The 16,415-nt window shown below is 44.9% G+C and overlaps 5 non-coding genes across 5 annotated transcripts; all 5 read left to right on the forward strand.

Annotated features, from left to right (window-relative positions):
- The first annotated feature begins 1,276 nt into the window (after positions 1–1,276).
- Positions 1,277–1,463, forward strand: LOC130338966 (U2 spliceosomal RNA). Its single transcript, XR_008879420.1, has one exon. It is a non-coding gene; the product is annotated as a U2 spliceosomal RNA (small nuclear RNA).
- Positions 1,464–3,566: 2,103 nt separating this feature from the next.
- LOC130338940 (U2 spliceosomal RNA) lies at positions 3,567–3,757 on the forward strand. The gene has a single exon (XR_008879397.1). It is a non-coding gene; the product is annotated as a U2 spliceosomal RNA (small nuclear RNA).
- A 2,083-nt stretch (positions 3,758–5,840) lies between these two features.
- Positions 5,841–6,031, forward strand: LOC130338961 (U2 spliceosomal RNA). The gene has a single exon (XR_008879416.1). It is a non-coding gene; the product is annotated as a U2 spliceosomal RNA (small nuclear RNA).
- A 2,082-nt stretch (positions 6,032–8,113) lies between these two features.
- On the forward strand, positions 8,114–8,304 carry LOC130338941 (U2 spliceosomal RNA). Its single transcript, XR_008879398.1, has one exon. It is a non-coding gene; the product is annotated as a U2 spliceosomal RNA (small nuclear RNA).
- Positions 8,305–10,398: 2,094 nt separating this feature from the next.
- LOC130338942 (U2 spliceosomal RNA) lies at positions 10,399–10,589 on the forward strand. Its single transcript, XR_008879399.1, has one exon. It is a non-coding gene; the product is annotated as a U2 spliceosomal RNA (small nuclear RNA).
- Positions 10,590–16,415: the final 5,826 nt, after the last annotated feature.

Raw genomic sequence — 16,415 nt, forward strand, 5'->3', positions numbered from 1 at the left:
TAGGTATTGTTTTTAACCAGGTCAATGATGGGAGCCCTAACTGGGATTCAGCTATAGCTAAGATGGAGAAGAAGATTTTAATGTGGAATCTTAGAAACCTTACCATGGAGGGGAAGATTTTAATAATAAAGATGGTTTTACTCCCTATTATGCTATACATTGCCATGGTATTTCCTCCATCTATTTTATACATTAAAAAAGTAACTAGAATTGTTTTTACTTTTTTATGGGGTTCAAAAATGGAGAAATTAAAGCGTGATTTTATGTACAAAAGTAAAGATAATGGCGGGAAAGATGTTCCTAACCTTTTTACTTTCTTTTACATAAAGTATTTCTGTTTCTGTTTTAAAATTATTAAATCCGATGGCATTTTTAGCTGCTTTTTAAGGTACGCTGCGGGCATGGTTTTTAAAAGATGGTTGCGCATCCCTCTGAACGCTCCGGTGCTTCTGTGTCCCCCAAAACATTATGTGGTGTTGGAAAAGACAGTCAGGCTCCTAGGTCTCCAAGATTTGGAGCCTGACATACTGGGGGACCAGAGAAAGGTATCAAAGGTCCTCAGGCGGAGTGAGGTTACCCTGGCAGTGTCCAATTTCACACAGGCAAGATCCAAAAAGGTATGGCGGAACGTGTACGGGAAGTTTCTGGCGAATGTACACAGGGATCTTGCCTGGGCAATCGTCCACCAGTGCCTCCCTACTCGTGAGTTTCAGCACAGGCGAGGACTGGTGGCGAGAGCCAAGTGCCCGAGAGATGGCTGCGGAGTGGACGAAACGGTGCTGCACATATTTTGGAACTGCCCTTTTGCACGGGAGCTTTGGAGGAAGGTAGGCCCACTTTTGAAGTGGGCCTGCGGCCTAAAAGATTTTAATCACGAATGTGTCTTTTACGGTCTTTTTAACTGCCCCAATTTTAAACAGCAGATGATCTGCTGGATGATTATTAATTGTTTTAAAAATGCCATCTGGAAAGTTAGGAACATCTTACTTTTTAAACATGATTTTATTGATGTTAAAAACTGTATAAAGCTGGCCCTGAGTGAGATGTACATCTATTACCTAAGAGACAAGAAACAGTTGGGGGCCAGCGAGGCAGCATCCATGTGGTGTCTGCCTCTATGGAACGAAATAACAGTATAATCAGTTTTTATGACATTTGTATAATGTTTTATCCTGCCATTTTTATTTTTTCTCCTTTTATTACTGGTTTTATTATTTGTATTTTAAAACTTTTGTGAACCTTTTATTATTTTGCATTTTAAATTTTGTATGGTTTCTTATTTATTCAATAAAATTTTGTTGAAACCTTATCTGTTCTTATCAGTTTAATATCTGATACGTCCCCTATCTGGGGACCATATATTAAATGGATTTTTGAGAACGGGGGCCGATTTCGAAGCTTGCTTCCGTCGCCCTATGCATTGACCCGAATATGGCAGTATCTTCGGGTACAGTGCACCACCCCCTTACAGGGTTAAAAAGAAAGATTCCTACTTTCATTGCTACCTGCTTGCTGGCTAGCCAGCTAGCCAGCCCTGTGGGCCTTGCTGCTGCAGCCAAAAAACAAAAGGTGGTGCTGCTGCTGCTGCTTCTGCTGCTTCTGCTTGTGTCTGGCCGCTGTTGGAGCGTCCAGGCACAGGACTTCTGCTGCTGCTGACTAAATGGCCTCCTTAATTGGATCATTTGAGTAGCCAGCACACCTGTGCAGGTAGGGCATGACATGATAGGCAGCTGCCTTGATAGCGGGTGGGTGCTGAATGTTCCTAATTGACAAAATAAGATTAATGCTTATGAAGAAATATAAAATCTCATCCCTTCCCCAATATCGCGCCACACCCCTACCCCTTAATTCCCTGGTTGAACTTGATGGACATATGTCTTTTTTCGACCGTACTAACTATGTAACTATGTAACATAACATGGGGGGGGGGGGGGGGGGTCTCCTGGCTGTTCACACAGGTGTGTCATGGCTGTACATTGACCATGCATTGCTTCTGTGGTATTGCAAAGGCAAAGACAAATGCTTCCAGCCATCCATTGCACTAATGGATTGGTCATCAGCTGGCTGTCTATGTCCCGCATCAATATAGACCAAAGTACAGAGGGTTAGGCTATGCTATTGTGCACCTACCTGATGCATCAGAAGGTGCGAGGCCCTTGCTAAATTCTGTGCACAGACTTTGAGATCTATACTTTAGACTGTATCTAAACCTGCTCCAACATGGACTGACATTCTGGCCTACTTTCAGCCGATGCGACTTGTCTGTCGCTGAACAGTCGCTTTTTATGTATTCAGCACCTATGTATAATGTTGTAAAAATGCTCTAGAAGCTAAAGTCGCAGAAATGTCACACATATTTGGCCTGCAACTTTCTGTGCGACAAATTCAGACAGGAAAAATCAGTATAAATCCTTAGAAAATTATCCCCCAGTGTCTCCATCTGCTGGCGGTATTGAATAAGCATTGCTGCACTGATGGGGTATGCATTAGACGAAAAAAAAGAAGAAAAAGAAGAATAATACGCCCAGAAAAGAGGCGAAAAGGAGAAAAACGTAAAAAAACGTGAAAAAAAAGTAAGAGGAAGAGAAGGGAAAAAAAGGTGGAAATGGGTTTAAAAGTGATTTCGGCGGAGAAATATATATATATATATATATATATATATATATATATATATATATATATATATATATATACGCGCACACACACACATAGATATAAACGTATTCTCCGTTGAGATATTGCAGCCGCTGCTGTGTCCAGGCCCAGGAGCCTTAGCACTGTGCTGTGATGTCACTCAATACCACTGACATCACTAGGTGTAAACAACATCTCTCCTTTGCTGTGTATGTGACTATGGAGCTGTTTGGTGATGTCGTCTATTATGGCCTTCATAGAAGCAACAGGAGATTGTTGCATCCATCTAGAACCCTCAGAACTACAGTGCTATGATGTCACTCACTTCCACAGGCCTTGCAGAGTGTAAACAACAACAACCCAGCTTTGTTGTGTATGTAACCATAGGGATTTGTGATGTCACCTAGAACCTTCACAGCAGCGACAGCTTTATGAGGAGCATCAGCACTGCTCTGCCTGAGCAGAACCATCACCGCCATAGGTTGTCAAATAACCCGGATTTAACCCACACAGGTAAGTCCAATGGGGTGCAGGCATGTCCTCTATGCTTACAGCTTCCCGTGGGTGTTGGTTTGATACCGTTTGGGGACAGCCAAGGAGGCATCTGCAGGCAACAAAGGTAGGTGTGTGCTTGTGTGTGTGTTTCCTATGCAGATCCTAAGCCCAGTGTCACATGCAAGTAGGAGGAGTAAGAAGGGTTCCTGGCAAATCCGGGTTATGGATTGCATTTAAAAAGGCCCCGTGGGAGTGCAATGGGCCCCTGTCTTGCTGCTTAGCAATAATGGTATGGGTTTAGGTTCTGCTGTGTGTACTGGTGGTTGACTGCCCCCCAGCCCAGAGTGTGCATGGAAAATTGTCTGGCAGCCTCCCTGACAGCAAGCAGTGATAGTGCCCATGAAGGGGACCTTGTTGGGCCCGCCCCTTTCACGGTTATCGCTTCTCGGCCTTTTGGCTAAGATCAAGTGTAGTATCTGTTCTTATCAGTTTAATATCTGATACGTCCCCTATCTGGGGACCATATATTAAATGGATTTTTGAGAACGGGGGCCGATTTCGAAGCTTGCTTCCGTCGCCCTATGCATTGACCCGATATGGCAGTATCTTCGGGTACAGTGCACCACCCCCTTACAGGGTTAAAAAGAAAGATTCCTACTTTCATTGCTACCTGCTTGCTGGCTAGCCAGCTAGCCAGCCCTGTGGGCCTTGCTGCTGCAGCCAAAAAACAAAAGGTGGTGCTGCTGCTGCTGCTTCTGCTGCTTCTGCTTGTGTCTGGCCGCTGTTGGAGCGTCCAGGCACAGGACTTCTGCTGCTGCTGACTAAATGGCCTCCTTAATTGGATCATTTGAGTAGCCAGCACACCTGTGCAGGTAGGGCATGACATGATAGGCAGCTGCCTTGATAGCGGGTGGGTGCTGAATGTTCCTAATTGACAAAATAAGATTAATGCTTATGAAGAAATATAAAATCTCATCCCTTCCCCAATATCGCGCCACACCCCTACCCCTTAATTCCCTGGTTGAACTTGATGGACATATGTCTTTTTTCGACCGTACTAACTATGTAACTATGTAACATAACATGGGGGGGGGGGGGGGGTCTCCTGGCTGTTCACACAGGTGTGTCATTGCTGTACATTGACCATGCATTGCTTCTGTGGTATTGCAAAGGCAAAGACAAATGCTTCCAGCCATCCATTGCACTAATGGATTGGTCATCAGCTGGCTGTCTATGTCCCGCATCAATATAGACCAAAGTACAGAGGGTTAGGCTATGCTATTGTGCACCTACCTGATGCATCAGAAGGTGCGAGGCCCTTGCTAAATTCTGTGCACAGACTTTGAGATCTTTACTTTAGACTGTATCTAAACCTGCTCCAACATGGACTGACATTCTGGCCTACTTTCAGCCGATGCGACTTGTCTGTCGCTGAACAGTCGCTTTTTATGTATTCAGCACCTATGTATAATGTTGTAAAAATGCTCTAGAAGCTAAAGTCGCAGAAATGTCACACATATTTGGCCTGCAACTTTCTGTGCGACAAATTCAGACAGGAAAAATCAGTATAAATCCTTAGAAAATTATCCCCCAGTGTCTCCATCTGCTGGCGGTATTGAATAAGCATTGCTGCACTGATGGGGTATGCATTAGACGAAAAAAAAGAAGAAAAAGAAGAATAATACGCCCAGAAAAGAGGCGAAAAGGAGAAAAACGTAAAAAAACGTGAAAAAAAAGTAAGAGGAAGAGAAGGGAAAAAAAGGTGGAAATGGGTTTAAAAGTGATTTCGGCGGAGAAATATATATATATATATATATATATATATATATATATATATACGCGCACACACACACATATATATAAACGTATTCTCCGTTGAGATATTGCAGCCGCTGCTGTGTCCAGGCCCAGGAGCCTTAGCACTGTGCTGTGATGTCACTCAATACCACTGACATCACTAGGTGTAAACAACATCTCTCCTTTGCTGTGTATGTGACTATGGAGCTGTTTGGTGATGTCGTCTATTATGGCCTTCATAGAAGCAACAGGAGATTGTTGCATCCATCTAGAACCCTCAGAACTACAGTGCTATGATGTCACTCACTTCCACAGGCCTTGCAGAGTGTAAACAACAACAACCCAGCTTTGTTGTGTATGTAACCATAGGGATTTGTGATGTCACCTAGAACCTTCACAGCAGCGACAGCTTTATGAGGAGCATCAGCACTGCTCTGCCTGAGCAGAACCATCACCGCCATAGGTTGTCAAATAACCCGGATTTAACCCACACAGGTAAGTCCAATGGGGTGCAGGCATGTCCTCTATGCTTACAGCTTCCCGTGGGTGTTGGTTTGATACCGTTTGGGGACAGCCAAGGAGGCATCTGCAGGCAACAAAGGTAGGTGTGTGCTTGTGTGTGTGTTTCCTATGCAGATCCTAAGCCCAGTGTCACATGCAAGTAGGAGGAGTAAGAAGGGTTCCTGGCAAATCCGGGTTATGGATTGCATTTAAAAAGGCCCCGTGGGAGTGCAATGGGCCCCTGTCTTGCTGCTTAGCAATAATGGTATGGGTTTAGGTTCTGCTGTGTGTACTGGTGGTTGACTGCCCCCCAGCCCAGAGTGTGCATGGAAAATTGTCTGGCAGCCTCCCTGACAGCAAGCAGTGATAGTGCCCATGAAGGGGACCTTGTTGGGCCCGCCCCTTTCACGGTTATCGCTTCTCGGCCTTTTGGCTAAGATCAAGTGTAGTATCTATTCTTATCAGTTTAATATCTGATACGTCCCCTATCTGGGGACCATATATTAAATGGATTTTTGAGAACGGGGGCCGATTTCGAAGCTTGCTTCCGTCGCCCTATGCATTGACCCGATATGGCAGTATCTTCGGGTACAGTGCACCACCCCCTTACAGGGTTAAAAAGAAAGATTCCTACTTTCATTGCTACCTGCTTGCTGGCTAGCCAGCTAGCCAGCCCTGTGGGCCTTGCTGCTGCAGCCAAAAAACAAAAGGTGGTGCTGCTGCTGCTGCTTCTGCTGCTTCTGCTTGTGTCTGGCCGCTGTTGGAGCGTCCAGGCACAGGACTTCTGCTGCTGCTGACTAAATGGCCTCCTTAATTGGATCATTTGAGTAGCCAGCACACCTGTGCAGGTAGGGCATGACATGATAGGCAGCTGCCTTGATAGCGGGTGGGTGCTGAATGTTCCTAATTGACAAAATAAGATTAATGCTTATGAAGAAATATAAAATCTCATCCCTTCCCCAATATCGCGCCACACCCCTACCCCTTAATTCCCTGGTTGAACTTGATGGACATATGTCTTTTTTCGACCGTACTAACTATGTAACTATGTAACATAACATGGGGGGGGGGGGTCTCCTGGCTGTTCACACAGGTGTGTCATTGCTGTACATTGACCATGCATTGCTTCTGTGGTATTGCAAAGGCAAAGACAAATGCTTCCAGCCATCCATTGCACTAATGGATTGGTCATCAGCTGGCTGTCTATGTCCCGCATCAATATAGACCAAAGTACAGAGGGTTAGGCTATGCTATTGTGCACCTACCTGATGCATCAGAAGGTGCGAGGCCCTTGCTAAATTCTGTGCACAGACTTTGAGATCTATACTTTAGACTGTATCTAAACCTGCTCCAACATGGACTGACATTCTGGCCTACTTTCAGCCGATGCGACTTGTCTGTCGCTGAACAGTCGCTTTTTATGTATTCAGCACCTATGTATAATGTTGTAAAAATGCTCTAGAAGCTAAAGTCGCAGAAATGTCACACATATTTGGCCTGCAACTTTCTGTGCGACAAATTCAGACAGGAAAAATCAGTATAAATCCTTAGAAAATTATCCCCCAGTGTCTCCATCTGCTGGCGGTATTGAATAAGCATTGCTGCACTGATGGGGTATGCATTAGACAAAAAAAAGAAGAAAAAGAAGAATAATACGCCCAGAAAAGAGGCGAAAAGGAGAAAAACGTAAAAAAACGTGAAAAAAAAGTAAGAGGAAGAGAAGGGAAAAAAAGGTGGAAATGGGTTTAAAAGTGATTTCGGCGGAGAAATATATATATATATATATATATATATATATATATATATATATATACGCGCACACACACACATATATATAAACGTATTCTCCGTTGAGATATTGCAGCCGCTGCTGTGTCCAGGCCCAGGAGCCTTAGCACTGTGCTGTGATGTCACTCAATACCACTGACATCACTAGGTGTAAACAACATCTCTCCTTTGCTGTGTATGTGACTATGGAGCTGTTTGGTGATGTCGTCTATTATGGCCTTCATAGAAGCAACAGGAGATTGTTGCATCCATCTAGAACCCTCAGAACTACAGTGCTATGATGTCACTCACTTCCACAGGCCTTGCAGAGTGTAAACAACAACAACCCAGCTTTGTTGTGTATGTAACCATAGGGATTTGTGATGTCACCTAGAACCTTCACAGCAGCGACAGCTTTATGAGGAGCATCAGCACTGCTCTGCCTGAGCAGAACCATCACCGCCATAGGTTGTCAAATAACCCGGATTTAACCCACACAGGTAAGTCCAATGGGGTGCAGGCATGTCCTCTATGCTTACAGCTTCCCGTGGGTGTTGGTTTGATACCGTTTGGGGACAGCCAAGGAGGCATCTGCAGGCAACAAAGGTAGGTGTGTGCTTGTGTGTGTGTTTCCTATGCAGATCCTAAGCCCAGTGTCACATGCAAGTAGGAGGAGTAAGAAGGGTTCCTGGCAAATCCGGGTTATGGATTGCATTTAAAAAGGCCCCGTGGGAGTGCAATGGGCCCCTGTCTTGCTGCTTAGCAATAATGGTATGGGTTTAGGTTCTGCTGTGTGTACTGGTGGTTGACTGCCCCCCAGCCCAGAGTGTGCATGGAAAATTGTCTGGCAGCCTCCCTGACAGCAAGCAGTGATAGTGCCCATGAAGGGGACCTTGTTGGGCCCGCCCCTTTCACGGTTATCGCTTCTCGGCCTTTTGGCTAAGATCAAGTGTAGTATCTGTTCTTATCAGTTTAATATCTGATACGTCCCCTATCTGGGGACCATATATTAAATGGATTTTTGAGAACGGGGGCCGATTTCGAAGCTTGCTTCCGTCGCCCTATGCATTGACCCGATATGGCAGTATCTTCGGGTACAGTGCACCACCCCCTTACAGGGTTAAAAAGAAAGATTCCTACTTTCATTGCTACCTGCTTGCTGGCTAGCCAGCTAGCCAGCCCTGTGGGCCTTGCTGCTGCAGCCAAAAAACAAAAGGTGGTGCTGCTGCTGCTGCTTCTGCTGCTTCTGCTTGTGTCTGGCCGCTGTTGGAGCGTCCAGGCACAGGACTTCTGCTGCTGCTGACTAAATGGCCTCCTTAATTGGATCATTTGAGTAGCCAGCACACCTGTGCAGGTAGGGCATGACATGATAGGCAGCTGCCTTGATAGCGGGTGGGTGCTGAATGTTCCTAATTGACAAAATAAGATTAATGCTTATGAAGAAATATAAAATCTCATCCCTTCCCCAATATCGCGCCACACCCCTACCCCTTAATTCCCTGGTTGAACTTGATGGACATATGTCTTTTTTCGACCGTACTAACTATGTAACTATGTAACATAACATGGGGGGGGGGGGGGGGGGGGGTCTCCTGGCTGTTCACACAGGTGTGTCATTGCTGTACATTGACCATGCATTGTTTCTGTGGTATTGCAAAGGCAAAGACAAATGCTTCCAGCCATCCATTGCACTAATGGATTGGTCATCAGCTGGCTGTCTATGTCCCGCATCAATATAGACCAAAGTACAGAGGGTTAGGCTATGCTATTGTGCACCTACCTGATGCATCAGAAGGTGCGAGGCCCTTGCTAAATTCTGTGCACAGACTTTGAGATCTATACTTTAGACTGTATCTAAACCTGCTCCAACATGGACTGACATTCTGGCCTACTTTCAGCCGATGCGACTTGTCTGTCGCTGAACAGTCGCTTTTTATGTATTCAGCACCTATGTATAATGTTGTAAAAATGCTCTAGAAGCTAAAGTCGCAGAAATGTCACACATATTTGGCCTGCAACTTTCTGTGCGACAAATTCAGACAGGAAAAATCAGTATAAATCCTTAGAAAATTATCCCCCAGTGTCTCCATCTGCTGGCGGTATTGAATAAGCATTGCTGCACTGATGGGGTATGCATTAGACGAAAAAAAAGAAGAAAAAGAAGAATAATACGCCCAGAAAAGAGGCGAAAAGGAGAAAAACGTAAAAAAACGTGAAAAAAAAGTAAGAGGAAGAGAAGGGAAAAAAAGGTGGAAATGGGTTTAAAAGTGATTTTGGCGGAGAAATATATATATATATATATATATATATATATATATATATATATATATACGCGCACACACACACATATATATAAACGTATTCTCCGTTGAGATATTGCAGCCGCTGCTGTGTCCAGGCCCAGGAGCCTTAGCACTGTGCTGTGATGTCACTCAATACCACTGACATCACTAGGTGTAAACAACATCTCTCCTTTGCTGTGTATGTGACTATGGAGCTGTTTGGTGATGTCGTCTATTATGGCCTTCATAGAAGCAACAGGAGATTGTTGCATCCATCTAGAACCCTCAGAACTACAGTGCTATGATGTCACTCACTTCCACAGGCCTTGCAGAGTGTAAACAACAACAACCCAGCTTTGTTGTGTATGTAACCATAGGGATTTGTGATGTCACCTAGAACCTTCACAGCAGCGACAGCTTTATGAGGAGCATCAGCACTGCTCTGCCTGAGCAGAACCATCACCGCCATAGGTTGTCAAATAACCCGGATTTAACCCACACAGGTAAGTCCAATGGGGTGCAGGCATGTCCTCTATGCTTACAGCTTCCCGTGGGTGTTGGTTTGATACCGTTTGGGGACAGCCAAGGAGGCATCTGCAGGCAACAAAGGTAGGTGTGTGCTTGTGTGTGTGTTTCCTATGCAGATCCTAAGCCCAGTGTCACATGCAAGTAGGAGGAGTAAGAAGGGTTCCTGGCAAATCCGGGTTATGGATTGCATTTAAAAAGGCCCCGTGGGAGTGCAATGGGCCCCTGTCTTGCTGCTTAGCAATAATGGTATGGGTTTAGGTTCTGCTGTGTGTACTGGTGGTTGACTGCCCCCCAGCCCAGAGTGTGCATGGAAAATTGTCTGGCAGCCTCCCTGACAGCAAGCAGTGATAGTGCCCATGAAGGGGACCTTGTTGGGCCCGCCCCTTTCACGGTTATCGCTTCTCGGCCTTTTGGCTAAGATCAAGTGTAGTATCTGTTCTTATCAGTTTAATATCTGATACGTCCCCTATCTGGGGACCATATATTAAATGGATTTTTGAGAACGGGGGCCGATTTCGAAGCTTGCTTCCGTCGCCCTATGCATTGACCCGATATGGCAGTATCTTCGGGTACAGTGCACCACCCCCTTACAGGGTTAAAAAGAAAGATTCCTACTTTCATTGCTACCTGCTTGCTGGCTAGCCAGCTAGCCAGCCCTGTGGGCCTTGCTGCTGCAGCCAAAAAACAAAAGGTGGTGCTGCTGCTTCTGCTTGTGTCTGGCCGCTGTTGGAGCGTCCAGGCACAGGACTTCTGCTGCTGCTGACTAAATGGCCTCCTTAATTGGATCATTTGAGTAGCCAGCACACCTGTGCAGGTAGGGCATGACATGATAGGCAGCTGCCTTGATAGCGGGTGGGTGCTGAATGTTCCTAATTGACAAAATAAGATTAATGCTTATGAAGAAATATAAAATCTCATCCCTTCCCCAATATCGCGCCACACCCCTACCCCTTAATTCCCTGGTTGAACTTGATGGACATATGTCTTTTTTCGACCGTACTAACTATGTAACTATGTAACATAACATGGGGGGGGGGGGGGGTGTCTCCTGGCTGTTCACACAGGTGTGTCATTGCTGTACATTGACCATGCATTGCTTCTGTGGTATTGCAAAGGCAAAGACAAATGCTTCCAGCCATCCATTGCACTAATGGATTGGTCATCAGCTGGCTGTCTATGTCCCGCATCAATATAGACCAAAGTACAGAGGGTTAGGCTATGCTATTGTGCACCTACCTGATGCATCAGAAGGTGCGAGGCCCTTGCTAAATTCTGTGCACAGACTTTGAGATCTATACTTTAGACTGTATCTAAACCTGCTCCAACATGGACTGACATTCTGGCCTACTTTCAGCCGATGCGACTTGTCTGTCGCTGAACAGTCGCTTTTTATGTATTCAGCACCTATGTATAATGTTGTAAAAATGCTCTAGAAGCTAAAGTCGCAGAAATGTCACACATATTTGGCCTGCAACTTTCTGTGCGACAAATTCAGACAGGAAAAATCAGTATAAATCCTTAGAAAATTATCCCCCAGTGTCTCCATCTGCTGGCGGTATTGAATAAGCATTGCTGCACTGATGGGGTATGCATTAGACGAAAAAAAAGAAGAAAAAGAAGAATAATACGCCCAGAAAAGAGGCGAAAAGGAGAAAAACGTAAAAAAACGTGAAAAAAAAGTAAGAGGAAGAGAAGGGAAAAAAAGGTGGAAATGGGTTTAAAAGTGATTTCGGCGGAGAATATATATATATATATATATATATATATATATATACGCGCACACACACACATATATATAAACGTATTCTCCGTTGAGATATTGCAGCCGCTGCTGTGTCCAGGCCCAGGAGCCTTAGCACTGTGCTGTGATGTCACTCAATACCACTGACATCACTAGGTGTAAACAACATCTCTCCTTTGCTGTGTATGTGACTATGGAGCTGTTTGGTGATGTCGTCTATTACGGCCTTCATAGAAGCAACAGGAGATTGTTGCATCCATCTAGAACCCTCAGAACTACAGTGCTATGATGTCACTCACTTCCACAGGCCTTGCAGAGTGTAAACAACAACAACCCAGCTTTGTTGTGTATGTAACCATAGGGATTTGTGATGTCACCTAGAACCTTCACAGCAGCGACAGCTTTATGAGGAGCATCAGCACTGCTCTGCCTGAGCAGAACCATCACCGCCATAGGTTGTCAAATAACCCGGATTTAACCCACACAGGTAAGTCCAATGGGGTGCAGGCATGTCCTCTATGCTTACAGCTTCCCGTGGGTGTTGGTTTGATACCGTTTGGGGACAGCCAAGGAGGCATCTGCAGGCAACAAAGGTAGGTGTGTGCTTGTGTGTGTGTTTCCTATGCAGATCCTAAGCCCAGTGTCACATGCAAGTAGGAGGAGTAAGAAGGGTTCCTGGCAAATCCGGGTTATGGATTGCATTTAAAAAGGCCCCGTGGGAGTGCAATGGGCCCCTGTCTTGCTGCTTAGCAATAATGGTATGGGTTTAGGTTCTGCTGTGTGTACTGGTGGTTGACTGCCCCCCAGCCCAGAGTGTGCATGGAAAATTGTCTGGCAGCCTCCCTGACAGCAAGCAGTGATAGTGCCCATGAAGGGGACCTTGTTGGGCCCGCCCCTTTCACGGTTATCGCTTCTCGGCCTTTTGGCTAAGATCGGGGTTTATTGCCTCGGTCGGCGCTGAGGGTGCGAGTGAACTGCGCCGCGACTAGCTGCGTAGGTGATCAAGACTGTGGTACTCGTTACCGACAGATTTGGAAAGATGGCTGGATCCAACATGTCTGCAGTGGAGAAGACCGTACGCATCAAGGTGCTAACCACGGATCGTCTAAGAAACAGCATTGAATACATCGGCCATACCATTGTGGAGCGACTGGCAGGATTTTCCTTGAGCGACCTCTTTTGTGTCCAGGAGAACAAGCGCCAAGGTATTTATGACGTGTCCTTCTTATATGATGCTGACTGCCAGAACTTTTATGAGTGCTTAAAACGGAACAGTGGAAGTGAGGTTTTGCGGGATGTGTCCTTTTATCCCCTTTTTGAAATGGGGACAAAGACTTTGTTTATCCACATGTACAATCCGTTTGTTGATGTCTCTATGATTAAGAACTTCTTGAGCATCTATTGTGAGTCTATTGCTGGTGGTACTAAGCAGACAAGCAGCATTGGTGTATTTAATGGCACGTATAAGTTCTTTGTGAAGTTGCGGCTTGATGGAGATTGCATTGGAGGCGTTAAGCACCCTCCGGCGAACTTTACCATTGCTGGTTTCAGAGGTTATCTCTATTACTACGGACAGCCATCTTTCTGTAGAAATTGTCTATTGTTTGGACATGTGAAGGAGGCCTGCCCTGGCAGTAAGAAATGCAGGAACTGTAAGCAACCGGGGCATGAGGCGGGTGCATGTCCACACCCGAGGACCTGTGACCTATGTGGGGAAGCTGGCCATGTGTACAAGAACTGTCCAGTGTTGAAGAGGAGGGAGGAGGAGAGGAGAATGGAAGAGGAAATGGTGGAGAGGAGGAGGGCAGCTGCAGCTGCGGCTGCAGTGGTTCCTGCAAGAGAGAGCGTTATTATTGGAGAGGTACAGAGTCCTGTGGTGGTAGAGGAGCAAGTGAAGGTGGTGGAGGAGCAAGTGGTGGTGGAGGAGGAGCAAATGGCGGTGCAAGTGGAAGAAGGGGAGATTGAGGATGCTCCCAGTCCCCCGGCTGAGGAGTCGCCGCAAATTGAAGAGTGGTCTTCTTCTGAGGGTGAAGACCGTGAGGAGAGACATAGAGAGAGAGAGGATGACTTTGATCTTTTTCGTCCCCCCAAGAAGACGGCCAGGAAGCTTTCTGGTGGACAGATGGAGTCGACGCTGGTGGCTACGGACAATCGGTATCAACCGCTATCTGAGAGCGACATGGATGCGTGCTCTGCGGGAGAAGCTTCTCCCACACCGCTGAGGAAAGCTACCTAAATAACTTTCTTCTTTTCTGTCAAATTCTTCCTTAGGGTTGTTAAGATGGTGGTATGTCTTTTTTAGTCGGTTCTATAAACGTTAGAGTCTTTAGAAGTAAAGTCAGAAGGACAGTAATTTTGGAGGACTTGGCAGGCAAAAAAGCGGACATTATTTGTTTGCAGGAATGTGGGCTAAATGATATTCCGGGGAAGGGAGAATGGGCTTATGGTCCTGCTGTTTGGTCGGTGTCTGGGCATAATAGGAATGATGGGGTAGGGGTGCTTTTTAAGAGCTTTAAGTTTGAAGTTTGTAGTTATGTGGTAATAGAGGAGGGGAGGTGTATCATGGTGGAGGTTAAGGTGCAGGGGGTTAAATTTAGGTTGATAAATGTGTATGCGCCGGTAAGGAGGGAGGAGCGGGTGGGGTTGTTGGAGGTAATTAAGAGGTTTCTGCCGGGTAAAATACCTTTGGTGTGGGTGGGGGATTTCAATTGTGAAATTGAGGGGAATGTGGATGTATCTGGGAATATTCTTAAAAGTATGGTGTGTGACTTTAAGTTAAAGGATGTGGCTGAAGCGTGTGGAGTGTGTCCTTTGTTAGATACATATTATTCTGATAGTGGAAGTCATAGTTCCAGACTTGATATGTGTTTTGTGTCTAAGGGTGTGTTATGTAAGAATTATATGCAAGAAAAAGTAGGATATTCAGATCATGAGTATGTGTGTTGTGAGTTAGTATTGGATGCAGATTGTGTGAGTGGGAGGGGTGTATGGAAATTAAATGTTAAATTGTTGGAAGTGGAAGGAGTGTATGATAGATATGTTAATAAGTATAGGGGTTGGTGTAAGAAAAAGAATGATTTTCCTGATATATTGTGTTGGTGGGAATGGGTTAAGGGTCAAACAAAAGTTTTCTTTAAAAGAGAGGGATATAAGCGGAATGCTGGGAGGAAGAAGAAGTATGAATGGTTGAATAAAAGATTGGTGTTTCTCAATAAGTTAAAGAAGTATGGCTGGAGTGTGGGTGAGCAGATTGAGGTTGTGAAGAGTGATCTAAAAAATTGGTTGAATGAGAAAGGTAAAGAGTTGATGTATCAAGCAAAACTTGATAAGTTAGAGAAAGATGAGAAATGTTCGAGATATTTCTTTAAAAAAGTTATTGGGAAGAGAGAGGATATGGTAAGAGTGTATGATGATGATGGCTGTCTGGTTAAAGGTAAAGCTGTGTTGGGAGTGGTTAAAAATTTTTATGAAGAGTTGTATGCGGTAAAAGATTGTGAAGAGGACTTGCAGGATGAAGTGTTGAGAGTGCTTGATAAGAGGGTGGATGGTAGTGAATATGGGACTCTGATGAGAGAGATTGGAGAGGAGGAAGTGAAGAGGACTGCGGATAGTATGTCAAGAAATAAAACGCCTGGAGAGGATGGGTTACCTGTTGAATTTTATGCTTGGATTTGGGATGTTGTGAAGGATGATTTGGTGGAAGTGTATAGGTATATGTGGAGGAATGAGAGAATGGTGGAAAGTATGAAGAGTGGAGTGGTTGTGTTGATTTATAAGAAAGGTGATGTGAATGATGTGAGGAATTGGAGGCCGATAACTTTGTTGAATGTAGATTATAAGGTGTTTGCTAAAATAATTACAAATAGGATGAGAGATGTGGTTGAGCAGGTGATTGGAGAAGAACAAGTGTGTGGAGTGCCTGGGAGAAGAATAAATGAAAATTTGTGTTTGTTGAGAGATTTGTTATGGGATAGTATGAGTAGGAAACAGGAGGTTAGAGTGATGTCGATAGATTTTGAAAAGGCGTTTGATCGTCTGTCACATAGGTTTTTGTTTAGAGTATTAGTGAGAATGGGATTCCCGGGTGATTTTGTAAATGTTGTAAGGATGCTGTATGATGGAGTATATAGTAAGGTTTTGATAAATGGTTGGATGTCTGAGAAGGTGAAAGTATGTTCTGGTGTAAGGCAGGGTTGTCCGTTGTCCCCTATGGCTTTTATATGTGCTATGGAGCCATTATTAGAGATGTTGCGGCGGGATAAGTGTGTTAGAGGTTTAAAAATTCCAGGGAGTGGTGGGAGAGAAGTCAAAGTTTTGGCCTACATGGATGATGTGTGTATTTTGGGAGAGTCTGTGGCTGTTATGAGAAGGGCAAAGTTACTAGTTGGATTGTTTTGTGGAGCGTCTGGGTTTAAGGTGAATTGGGACAAAAGTGAGTATAAATGTTTTGGTAGTATGCAAGGAAGTGAGGATGTGGGTATGAAGAATATTGAAGGTGGTATTCAGGTTTTAGGTGTTAAAATGGATGAAAGATTGGATGGGAGAGAAAGTTGGGATGATGTAGAGAAGAGAGTGTCCAAAAAATTGAGTCTTTGGAGGTTGAGAGATTTGTCTATGGTTGGGAAAGTGCTGGTTGTGAAAAGTGTAATATTGCCTATTTTATTGTATGT

The sequence above is a fragment of the Hyla sarda genome, unplaced genomic scaffold (assembly GCF_029499605.1).
Source record: "Hyla sarda isolate aHylSar1 unplaced genomic scaffold, aHylSar1.hap1 scaffold_534, whole genome shotgun sequence".
NCBI lineage: Eukaryota > Metazoa > Chordata > Amphibia > Anura > Hylidae > Hyla > Hyla sarda.